The 13,247-nt window shown below is 40.5% G+C and overlaps 1 long non-coding RNA gene across 3 annotated transcripts in view; it reads right to left on the bottom strand.

Annotated features, from left to right (window-relative positions):
• Positions 1-13,247, bottom strand: part of LOC147872447 (uncharacterized) — a 52,936-nt gene that overhangs the window by 11,249 nt on the left and 28,440 nt on the right. Inside the window, exon 3 of one of the 3 annotated variants that reach the window (XR_015537305.1) lies at positions 7,908-7,992. The exons of the other annotated variants lie outside the window; for them this stretch is intronic. This is a non-coding gene — a long non-coding RNA (uncharacterized LOC147872447). Of the gene's footprint in view, positions 1-7,907; positions 7,993-13,247 lie in introns of those variants that run through there. 3 annotated transcript variants of the gene reach the window in all.

Below are 13,247 nucleotides of genomic sequence, written 5' to 3'. Positions count from 1 at the left end.
TGTTGCAGGAATGGGCTTCGTAGTTTTCAGTTACGTTAAAAATTAGCTTCCCTCCTTACTACGTGGCTCTAGAGTCCTTGAAGGACCTTGGCCGCCGTCTCACATATGGGAGGTTTCTTAAGCTATTTAGACGACGACGGGGCCCCTACCTCTACAGGACAACACAACACAGAACGACCGTGCCTTGCGCGGCAATCAAGGCCCGCGCCCCAGATGGCGAGGCCCCCGTAACCGGCTAATAATGATTAAGCAACTGGTAAAAAGCCTATACGAGATTTGAGGTTTCAAGGGCGCTAACAATGCCGATTACGAACTTCTGGGTTATGATACCGTGTGGCCTTTAGGAATACGGCGTCACAAATGAGAAGAGTTGGGATTTGTGATAGACAGTTTTCCACGAGTCCTTCGGTTTTCGCCCGTCATTCATGTATCATCTAGAGGTCGAACAATGGCCACAGTTCGACAGACATGTAATCTCATCCCCCCCCCCCAAATGTCAACAGGGTCCAGATTAATCTCAATCTGACGCTCCAGCCTCGTACTACCCGCTGAGAAAGAAACAACATATTAACAGCTCATTTTTCAGAATCGTGTAGGTTGGTTGATGCCAGTGCTATCGAAGGCATAATTGCGTCACATTTTCACATCGGCTCACATGACGGGCATACTTTTTTATCCTTCTTGCCCACATGCAGACATTCTCAACATATTAGCGTGTGAAAAGGGGAAAATAAAATGACACGAGGAAGAGTGAACTGACGAGACACAGCGACAATGAATGCGTGTTCATGTGTCACCAACGAGAGATGGAGTATGCGTGATTCTGTGCAATGAATCAAGGGGCTCGGTGGTTGCAGAACAGGCGCCGGCAGTAGGAGAAGGTGGAGCTACTTTTAGAACACGCCCTCGAAAGCGGAGGTCTTCCCGCCTCTTAAGATGGCAGGTCACCGACCTCAACTCCCGCCGGGAAAGTCAGAAGCACTTGATAAGCGACTGCCACCCCTTACACACAGAGGAACACAAAACCGTCAACTATGAGACTCTGTATTTCTGCACGAACAAAGCTAGGTCCTCGTGGTTTTTGTATGGCGATGCGGGGTCACTTGTTACACAGAATTTTACTGCCTGGACTCATTCTTTAGGATTTTGCGAGACAGAATTAAGCAGAGTGGCGTGAAGAAACTCTCGAGACCAATTTTCGGAAGTACTTGGTTCGTATGTCTGGCGTTCTTCTGGAGGTCTGCACTCCGTGAAGCTAGTTACAGATCAATGTACTTTGGGTTTTTTTTGCCGAAAATGACATGAAATGACTTACAGTAGAAATTCCAATTTATGGGCACCAACAGCTTACATCTTACGATCCGAAACAACCGTCAAAATGAGTGACTGCGGGCTGCTTAGGAGGAGAGCGAAACGGGAACGCTTGCCTTCAGACGCGTACACACCACCGAACACCTATCGACCTGTTCGCACACTCCGTCCACACAGTGTTCGACATCGTCTCATCGGACGTTCCATAGTTCAGTTGTCCATTGTGTACGCAAATGTGAGGGAGAATCTGAAATCGTTGGCCTGACTGACTATGGTTGTAGTTCAAACCCCGGTGGGGACGTCGGATACTATGGCCCAATTCGTTTCATGGAGTTCACCACATGTAAACGTTTCTAATGCTACGATGTAGAATGCAACTGTAAATTTAATGACGCTTTCTTAGCTCAGGGGTTATTGTGAAAGATTAGTTAAAAGCAGTCACTCGAGGCATATTCCAAGACATTACCAGGGTATTTACGTGGAATGAATAAGGAAAACCAAGCAAATACATATCGGAATTTCTAATCTCCTAATGCATATACGCCCTATGAACCCGGGATCTACCGATTATGAAGTGGGAATGGTAGCCATTTGGCCGCGTTGTTCGATGAACTGTAGAAACTTCCGCGCTCCGTGTAAGTATTCATGTCGTTGTGCCTCGTCGTTCTACCACATTTGTTCTGTACTCGCCCGTCTTAGGTTAGGGGTCATCTGACCCTGCTTAAGTCGTACAAAAACGGACACATCGTCATACAATATAGGCCTATGTCAAGTGTGATTGTTCTGTGAACAATGCTTTCGTTTCCTCTTGTTTCCAGCGTTACAGATTCATGAAATTGTCCACCTTTATTGTTTTCAATGACTAACAAAATTACTGAATAAGTATAAGGTCACTTCGTGTTCTGACACGAACCCTACATGGAAACGGAAGTACCCTTATAACGAGAATAAGAACCTGTTTTGAATGCTTTAACTAATTCCACTTTGCAGAAGGACTTCCTGAGGTATTAGTTATGTTGATAGCAAGAATACAGAAACAGCAAGCACACCTCGTTCAGAAATGCGAGAAGAATGTTGTATTTATTATATGTTATAGTTTGTCATGCCTATAGTAACTGAGACTGCATATCGCAAATTAAATCAGAAAGATTTCAGTCTTTCATCTGTACAAAGATCATAGATCAAAACCCTGAATACACGCCAGTTGTATCAACAACGGGGATACCAAATACATCGTGACAATTTCGGCTCTGAAAATATTATTGTCTGCATTTCACAGTACTGATTGTGTCTAGGCACAATGCAGCTTGGTTTATGCAACGGGACATATAGTCACCCATCAAGCAATCTTCTGCGCGTCGGTGTTCCCTCCATACTGTGCGTGCAATGAAGAAATATTAATTTTGGTAGCCGGTAATCCGAATAAGGTTCGAAACTGGTACATCCACAGCTTTTCCGCCACACATCCACGCTCATCTTGTTCATACGTGACGACAATATATGAAAATCGGACGTCGACTAATCTAGTCATAAGATGCGGGTCCCACATTTGTTCGTAGGCGAGGGATATTTCTCACTTCTTTATATCGAAACTGTGTCATGTTATGCTATAAATAGGGGCTGTCAGTAATTGGTCCAAGCTTTCTCAGTGCTTCAAATATATCAGTGTTGTAAAATAAACTTAAAATTAATGAACGCAACTCAAAGGAAAATTGCGTATTCATTAGCCCTTTGAAGCTGAAGCTTGTCTAAGTAATATTTAAGAATTCAGTCCATACCGCAAAGAAACACAAGGCGCTAAGGAAATAATCCCTAAGATGGCTGTTTTCTGAATTGTAGCACCGTGTAGTCTGACAGAAGTAAACGTCTATGTAGTCACTGCTGTGAGATGCAGCCACGAAATAACTCCTACTTACGCCAAGAATTGTGTGCGAAAGACAAATACAAAATTCAGAGTTACTGATCATTAAAGCAGATGGTGGTTACTGGGTTCTGAGGATCTCTACAAAAGATCGGGTTGGTCCAGAAGTAGGCGACAAAGTTCACTCGTTTTTTTTTTAAATCAGAGATAATTCGATGACTAATTTAACCATTATTCACCCTACATTTGCTGTTATATGCAGATAATGTCACACGATCGTTATCTGGCGCCGCTGCGTTCGTAATCACATGCGCTGTGTGCATTTTCCTACTAAAACAACTACAGTCACCGTATGACTCATTACTTGGCCCATACATAGTCCACTGGTGAGTTTGGATAAACATTATCATGTCTTCACTGTATCGATGTCAGACTCCATCATTTTCGCCAGACGACAGGAATTGATTCTTATTTGATGCGGAATTGAGTTCAGACACACTAATGCTAACTTTCTTACGTTTGGTGGGGTTTTTGAGGCATCTGAGATGGCCTGCATTTCGTTCTAGTTTAGTTGTTTCTCCGACGATGTATAACAGGTTTTAATAATTACTGCAAATCGCTGAGTCAGGGACGACGTACAGGAAGTCCTGTTTTGACATGAATTATGCTCGTATTTATAAAGAGAAAAAATTCATTTATGCACCTTCGATGACTCTGCAGTTTAATAAGGCATAGGACAGCAAAACATCACGTCCATGGTGAGTTGACCGTCAGGCAGTGGTGTGTAGTTTTTGATTACAATGATAGTTGATGAGAGAAACCTGACTCGTTGAAGTAAAGGTGGGACTTTTCAAATAGTGCGCCAGCCTTTACCTTCCGTTTTGAAAACTACAATGAAAAATTGGTTAGAAGTATATTCAGGCAGAACAAGTATGTCTACACATAGATGATTGTAAGGAAATTCCGTACAATACCAGTACCACAAGATTTACAACCCTGGACTATTCCGTTTCAAAATGGCGGCCTCTTGCACTTCTATGTACATTGTTCTGAATGCAGCAGGCCAACAGTTCTGCACCAGAGAAGGAGTCAAATATCTGAGGGTCAGTTTGGGAGGGAACACGAGATGGGAAATTAAAACTTTTACAGCCCAGTAGTAACCACCTGTTTTAAGATCAGTAATTCTGCATTTTGGCATTTTGCCCACACAATATATCTGTAAGTGTCGAATAATTCCCAACATATTGTTCCCTTAAACGGCATAAAAGTAACTGGTCTTTGTAACTGAGAAGTGTTGTTTTCTTTGGGGTACGGACTGAATGTTTAATATCATTTATACTTCGGCTTCAAGGAGTTGTAGCGTCTCGACTGCAGATTTTGTGGACATCCCTGTCGATGGAAGTAGATAAAAGAAAGGACTGAACCACTAAAGCATGTTGTCCATGCATATAATAGATGGAAATGTAGGGAGAAGAAAAAAGGAAAATATAGATTATCTATCAGCAGTTGTAAAGTTTGACTTTGCCCTTCGGCCCTAGACTTGCCTTTGCCCTCCTAGCTATATAGCTACTCTACCACCCCTGTCTCCCACCATTAAACATGTGCAAGAAAAACTGTGTGGATGTGTTCAGTCAGTGTGTTGACTTACGATTTATGCCACAGACACAGTTTGGTTGTGATGATGAACAAGTGCAGTGCCTGAGAGGTGAGTGGTGAAAACTTAGCATGGAACTGACTGGATTTTGTGGCTTTAGATGATGCATTTAGTTCAAGTCGTAAAACCATAAGAGTGAAAACTATTTTATTTCTATGTGTAAGAACTGTGTATCATTAATTATATTTAGTAGCCATTAAACGTAATAGGAATTCCTTTTTGGGAATGATTCTGGACCGCCAAAGTAGATACAGTTAACGTGAAATGCAGGATCATATTAACGTTGGATACTGACATAGGAATTATTAAAATGTGAATGTGGTTTGCAGGTTTCAGGGATGGACTCAAATCGGAATTCATTATTAGTGTTGCTATGCTGACAAAAATGTTTAAATATAACAATATAAATGTTTTCTACAAGGTAAATGGATTATGTAAATTGTTTTGTATATAATTGAAATCGAAGATGATGAACGAAATTGTTACTAACAATTGTCATTCCTGTATATCTATAGTATGCTTAAAAAATTGATAATTTTCTTAAGTCCATAAGTTTAATCGATATAATAATTACTTTCACTTGAATGGGGAATTTGGTATTGGTACTAAATTAGAGGGACTTTTCAATCGCCTCAAGCACTCACACCGCTGAAAGTGCGAGTATTAATACGTACCGACTGAATAAAGAACCAACACATTTCCGAAGGTTTTAAAAACTGAAAATTCCGTTCTCTCATCGCCCTGGTGATGGAGGCAGTTAACTGCTCTGAAGAGTTGGCCAGTATTTACCAGACTGACTACACGGTGCAACATCCCAAAAGACAGTTATCTTCAGTTTACACAAACAACGAAAAAAATAAATTTACGACTATAAAACTGGAGGACTTAGGTACTGCTTTCAAAACTATTTCGTGTATAGGCGTATTAGTGTCTACGTACTAAAAGTCTATTCTTAAAACGTCTCTGTTAGACTATTTATTTAGTGAAATTTACGTGAAGAAATGTTTCCTTCTTGACAGGACAGGTATATGAAGTACAACTGATTGTGGAGTACCATTTTCAACTTTAATGTCACTATTGTTCTCTTGCATCGTTGTGTGATTAACTGCCAATGTAAGTGAGTTGTTACTTTATTAGTAATACAATCGTTTCATACATATCGTTTTAAAGAATACCAGTTAATAATTTTATTACATGAATCTCCAAGTTAAGAGAAGGATCAGTTAACTGAGGCCATGCAATGCTTTATTGACTCACGTTATAGTAAATTAACAATTCTGATGAAAGTTATGGGGCGTGAGACAGACTGCGCGATAAATCGCAATACAAAGACAGCTAATAAATCCTTTGAAAATGTGGCAAAGTTAAGATAATTTGGAATGACGACAGGAGATTAAATTCGGGTGTTTGCTGCTAATTAAAAGCATAAAGATTATAACAGCCTAATACGAAATTATAGCGTTTTTGTTGTTTTATACGGGAATGAAAGTTGGTCTCTCACATTAAGGAAGGAACACAGTTTTAGGATATAGGATTTGAGGTTTTTACAGCGGTAAGTTCGATGGTGTCTGTCTCGTGGGTTGTAGCACCGCGTAGTCTGGTAGACGTGTACCAGAGTTTTGGAGGTCCTTGCTGCCTCCATTATGACCTGATCAAGCTACGACCTAAAAGAAAGGAGGCTGGAAGATATCTTCGAGCTGGGCATGGGACATGGGAAAGACTAAAATGCATAAAAAATTAAGTTGGAAACCCTGAAGGGAACAGACGTATTTAAAATAAGTAAAAGTGGCGAAGCATGGAAGTCACCTCTGTACAACCCCTAGTATTCAACTCATGACTTTTACATTTCGAGACGTCTCATCTTCCAATGTGTTATTCACTAACCTTATTTTATATACTGACATGTCTGACTTTAATGTGATTCATATATTTAAACCAAGGTGTGATCATGAATGTGATGAACAGACCGAGTCCAAACAGCAAAGGATAATGAGATTCTACCATAAATAAGAAGACTTCGATAAGAACAGAACCTGTGAATCATCTTGATACGAGAACAAAAACAAATTATTTTCGGGAGTTTCTGTTAACATCTTACCGGGCAGCATTAGATTTATGTTAGAAATCTCTAATACTGTCAGGTAAAGATGTCGTCCGAACTTCCATTCGTCAGAGATAGATAGATGGATTTAGAGCGAGAAGATCTAACCAGGAAACAAGTGAAGAGAGGAGAGGCGAAACATTGGAGCACTAGCAACGAAGCGACTGGATCGTCTAACACTGCGTGTGATTCCTTCCAGCTTGACTTGTCTTTGCGTAGGAACTGACGAAGTGCTGCCTCGAGGGCAATGTGTGCACGGCAGATGTGCATAACCGCAGGAGACAGCGCAAATCTTGCATATATAATATGAATTAATTTATTGACATTATTTTCGTTATATTTATCGATAAAAGAGGTGCCAACAAAATGTTAATTGTTAAATTTTTACAATTACTTTAATGTAATTTTTAGACCATCGAAACTTGTAATGTTCCGCTAGTTTTGCAGGTGTATGGAACAATTCAGGGTTCCATTCTAGTTGTTTACACGGAGAAATTCTTGAAAAGTTAATATCTTCTTCATATTTACTGACAATTTAGAGGACACTATACAAATCTATAGATAAGTGATAGGTCTTTACAGCTGGTTTGATGTAATTTTTTGACAGTGGGACGAATGAAGGCACGCACACACAGCTCAAGGCACACAGTTGGAAATCAGGAAATATTTTTCTAAACTTAATATTTTGATAAATGTCCACATTGTTACTTTTCACAACTTTGCGTGTTTTGACCTTAGAAGTCAGTACACTGTGCAAAACTGAATGCTGAAGTTCTTTACAACAACGGTTAACGAACACTTGGAAAGATTTCTTAAAAGACGTGCTTGTTTTCCTTCCTGCTACACGTACCAATGCCTCCCTAATGTTTATTTCAAAATCAAGTTTGTGACCCACTTAATTTCTTTCGATTATTAAAGTATTAGTATATCAGTATATTTTCGCTCATCTAATTCAGAAAAGAAAATTCTACTCAAAATTAAAAATTCTTGGCCTTACCTAGCGATACCCATCCAGCCCTCCTTTGAGATGTCGATTCGATGTCGAACCTCGAACGTCATGCCATGCTGAAGCAAATTGAGAACCTACATATAGAAATTTAACGAAGATCGATCCATTTAAAAAAATTAACGTACAGAAGATTAATTTGTATATTGAAACAACTTCATAAAGTGCTGTATAGGTTCCTAAAAGCCACTTTACAGGATTATCATCAAGATACAACGAGAATATTAATGAGCACAGTTGCCGGAAATAAGTTTAGAAAGTTAAACAAATGATGCGTTACCAATTATCGATAATGTGAGTTTAATTCCTACTCAACCGCGTATGTTTTACTTTTAATAGGTAAACCTACCTATCTCCTGGACGTGGTCTGTGAACTCTGTTAACAATAAACATAAAGTTTCTTGCGGTTTCGTTTCCGGACAAAGGCTGTGGGTTATGTTTGTGAATAACGATGCTGAGGGTACCGGCAAGGGGTGCCTCTCCGCCCTAGGGGTTGGAGGGTTAGACAGGAGGATAACAATTCCCCACTTTAAAAACCAGGATGTTATGAAATGTTATACAAGGTTTCAGACTTGGCAGATTGGCTAAAAACCGGTGAACATGGTAATGAAACTTCGGCTTCCATAAAAGCCGGTGTATTTCTTGATTAGCTGATTGATTCTCAAGGACTCTGCTTCATGTATAAAACGAAGAAGAGGAAGGTGCTGAGAATATTTGAACATAAGAGAGGAAGTAACAGGAGAGAGGAAATTCCTTGTTAATGAGCTTCATAATTTGTACCTTTTGCCAAATATTAAAGTGATTAAATCATGAAGGATTCGACGGACGATAATGTAGCACGTAATAAGATTAAAAATGTACACAACATTTTCGTCCGAATAGGTGAATGGAAGAGATCACTTGGTACTACACGCAAATGGGAGAATTATATTATAACAGACCTTTGAGAAATATGGGATAAAAGTTTAAACTGGAATCTTCTGGTTGACGATACGGTCCAGTAATCAACCTTAAGGTTCCATCAAAAAGGGAATTTTTGATCAGCTAAGAATGGCCTTGGACAATGGGGTTAGTTCTTTAGTCAGTTACTGAAGAGGTTTACAGCTAATGCTGCAAGATTCTTGTGTTCTCATGTTCTCAAACTCGAGAGCAACCGACATGGCTTATTATGGTTTCCGTGGCTGTGTCCCTAGGATGGGTTCGGTACTCATTCCGGCTGTCTTGTAAGTCTTCCGCTGGGGAGTAATAGATTAGATGTCTGTCGCCATTTCTGTTTGCTAGTTAGCTTTTCTCCCCCACTGCTGGGCCAGCCATTGGACAAAGTTTACCCCGAGAAGGCCTGGACGACTTGGACTGTGCGTTGCCGGGTGAAAAAGGAAAGAAACAAATCTAGGGTAATTCTTAACAAAGGGTTATACAAAATACTTTCCAACACAAAATCTTCAATTACATGTTTGTTCTAAAACTGCCGGGTTAATATACTTCCATTTTAAGTGGCCGTCTTCTGTAATTATTCATCTGTAACTCTAACGAGGTTGGATTTATATAGTTCTGGTTAGGTATAGCTGGAGCGTTCCTGTGATCACGGCGACGAACCGTCGGGTTCTACAGAAGGGGGAAATTGTCGACTGACCACCGATGCAACAGCGAACCCCTCGAGAACGTGGCTCCAGTTGGTAGCGCGCTATCCTTCGGCTCGGGCTCGTGAAACCGTCCACATCTAAGGAGTGACGCGAGACTAAGCCCGAACACGAATAGTCTGGACGCACTTTAATACGAAGTACGAATGGCGAAATGGACACAGCGTTTTCCTCCGGGGTAAAACGGCCGGAGTGTGAGGCTGACCGCTCACTTCCATCTAGTGCTACTGTATGAATGTGAAACTATAGCTCGACTTCCCCATACGTCTTCATGAAATTGTTCTTTTCATAGCGAGAGCTGTTTACCTTTTATCTGCCTTCTGTGTTACCGGTCATCAAATCAACAAGCAATGGACCCTGTGGCCCGCACAGATAAATGCCTTAAATGGCGAAGAGTGCTTCCCAGATCATGACGTCATCCTATACCTGCGAAACGATACTCTACACACAAGTTACACGACGGAAGTGAAAATGACAAATTATATTAGCTGCTTTTCATACACGTGTCTTCTTTATTATAGAAAAACCACTTCCTAGAAGTGCATTTATGTTCACATAAAATTATAACAGCGAAACTGCAAATGCTGGTCACGAAACCTCACAAAATTGCCGATTACACACAACCTGCGAATCCTGGTAACAACTTAGCCAACAACAGAAACAAACCTACAAGTCTGCACGGCATTACAGCCCAGAATACCAACATTGACAACGAAGGTGACGGTTTTCTTGTAGTAAAATGTCGAAAATTTACACGTTTTAAATCTACTTAGGCCTAACGCAGACGGCACACATGTGCACCTCTTCATCATCGTGACTATCAACACCTGCACATGAGTTATAGGCCCATTTCAAGCAAGACGAATACCGGATCTACCCTTCAATAGACTGCGAATAGACATCGCCACATTATAGACACTTGTATTTGATCCTCTTCTCTAAGTACCCCATTCTGCCCCGAGTATATGATTTCAATTTAGAATTGTCCTACGAAAAATATAATGAAAATAAATAAAAATATTGTGTTTCAGACTTTCAAGAAAACACCTTGTAACATGCATCATTCAGCAAAGTGGATATGAATAATGAATAGGTCTTACCTTCACTGGAAGTTGAGAAAAATTTGTAAAATATAGGAGCAAAATTCAGGTTGATTGATTATTCAGAAACTGTAACCATAAAATGGCGCTGACTCACATGACATAACCCTGTGCTGTATGCTATTGGTATTTCACCCGGTCTCGATAGATCGCAACGCATTGCAGACGAAATAAAGCCGATACCCTGTTCGGCCCCGTTCTGCCCTGGTCACCCCTAAGTAAACATTTCCTGGTCTGAAAATGTGAACGAACGAGACCACTTCGGAGGCCCAGGCGTACATTGGAGAATAATATCAGGACTGATCGTATCGAAGTAAGGCAGGAGTGTGTGGATTGGATTCACGAGGTTCAGTGTAAAGACCAGTCCTTGGCACTCGTGAACGAACTTTCAGGTCGAGCAGCTTTAAAACACTGATCAGTGTAATGGTAAGGTTTGGACATCCTCTGTACGCTATAACCGGTCCATCCAGTCGTGCTGGGTTCATTGGTGGCTGTGGTGGTGGTTTGCATTTTTATTACGTTAGGTTTCAACAGCAGGTTGAATGCGGTTTATTTTCTTCCTCTCCAGAAGTTTCATTGCAATTGTCGTTGTTGGCCGTTCATCGTACAGCACCCCGCCTCCGTTTTAAAGCAATCATTATCCACCTCTCTGAATATACGTTTCAAGTTCCCTCCATTCACAGCTCATCATAAAAAGGAATAAAAGTCAATCTCCTCTATGTAAGATTTGAGGTTTTCACAGCGGGGAGATTGGAGATTTCTGTCTTCTGGGTTGTTGCGCTGTGTAGTCTGGTAGATATTTACCAACGTTTCAGAAGCCATGATGACGGAGGCAGTATGACCTCTGAAACGTTGGTTAACATCGACCAGACTACACGGCGCAACAACCCAGAAGATAGAAATCTTCAATCTCCTCTATTAATGAAAATTCTCGTTTCTCACTTTGACTACTAAACTCGGGTTCAGTGGGGTCCATGGGCCAATATGAAATAAGGAATGGAAAAGACGTCCTTTAGTTTACAGTACTCAATTTCCAAATTCATTGTCGGTTATACTGTTTCACCTCATTAGCGTTAATATTTATATATTGCAGCAAAGTTCACAGTATACAACAGACCCTACATAAAACCAGTTCATAGTCATAATTTTCGTGAAAGACCATTTAAAAATGTGGATTTTTATATTCTCGGTTGTTACATCGTGTATTCTTACGGTTACCAACGTTCAAATCCGAATATGAAAATGATGTGTTCCTCTGAAACATTGGAGATTCTCACGACAAGATGATGTCTATGTTGTTCCTCTGGGTTGTGATGCCGTGTGGACTCATGAGTAGATACAAATGTTTCCGAGAAATATACACGCTCCAGTCCTAAAGATGGAAGCAGTATGTTCCTCCGAAACTGTAGTATCTACTTACGAGTCCGCACGCCATCACAACCCAGAAGACCAACATCGACAAGAACAAAGTTATACAATAAAGAGCCTTTATTGATTCCGTTGATTATTAAAACCGAACATTCTTTTCTTATTTTATACTTTTTAAAGTGAATACTAAATTCTGAACAGTTTTCAGGGTCACTTGCTACGTATCTTCCGGCCAGCAACAAGAGAGACTGCTAGGAAGACGGCTGCAAGCAGTAAAATTCACTCTGTTCCAAGTATAGGAAATCCTTCGGATTCTTGATTACACGCTGAGCGTAACGAGGTCTCCAAGACAATATGGCGATGTGTTCCGAAGTAACAAGGAAGACTCTACAAACTCATGACTGATCACAGCATATACATATTCATAATTACCAGCATCTCTTCAACATCGTGTTTGCTGTGCTCTCACCACGGTCAATATACCCTACCTACAATGCATCTCTCATATACCGCTTTCACAAAAGTGTTTAAAAGAATTCAAGCATCTTCACTTGGTTTTATGTATCCAGTCACTCTAGATGAAATGGCAGTCTGAGACCCATTCATAATTTTCAATAGCCTATTATAGTCCTATACGTCTTTACGTATGTATGTCGTCTGCATATCCAAACTTCACCTACATGCTTGTAACATTATTTCTCTGTCGGTATTTGATATCCTTTCTTACAGTCTATGTGAGACTGTGTCAAAACGCGAATTTGACTATGTCAGACAAGTAATAAGGTACTGTATTCTGCCTGGTGCCTCATGTTAAGGGAATGACACCAATTGATGGTGTCTGAGAAGATCAAAGTGTTTTGGACTGAATCCAGCGGAGAACTACTTTTGTGGTACATTTTTTAACACGTGACATATGACCAGGACCAAATTTCATTTATCTGTATTCCTTTCCTTTTGTTTGTTTCTATCACGATGTAATTTTGAGACTTTGGAACTCTGTCTGACACTAGGCCGAAATGTTACCTTCCATGAACACCGATCGGACAGTTCGACAGAGGTCCCGAAAGAGGCATTATTGACATGAAATCGTGAAGTTGCTAGTTTCCCAACTACGTCGCCATACTGTCCCACGGCTCTGACCGTATTAGGAGGATTGCTACGCACCGTCACCATCCTTTCTTGATGCACTGACCAGCAATAAACAAC

This window comes from Zootermopsis nevadensis, unplaced genomic scaffold (assembly GCF_977971745.1).
Source record: "Zootermopsis nevadensis isolate Lab colony 2312 unplaced genomic scaffold, Znev_1.0 Znev_ptg000027l, whole genome shotgun sequence".
In the NCBI taxonomy this organism is placed as follows: Eukaryota; Metazoa; Arthropoda; class Insecta; order Blattodea; family Termopsidae; genus Zootermopsis; species Zootermopsis nevadensis.
The sequence above is the reverse complement of the archived record's forward strand: the minus strand, read 5'-3'. Positions and strand labels throughout refer to the sequence as shown.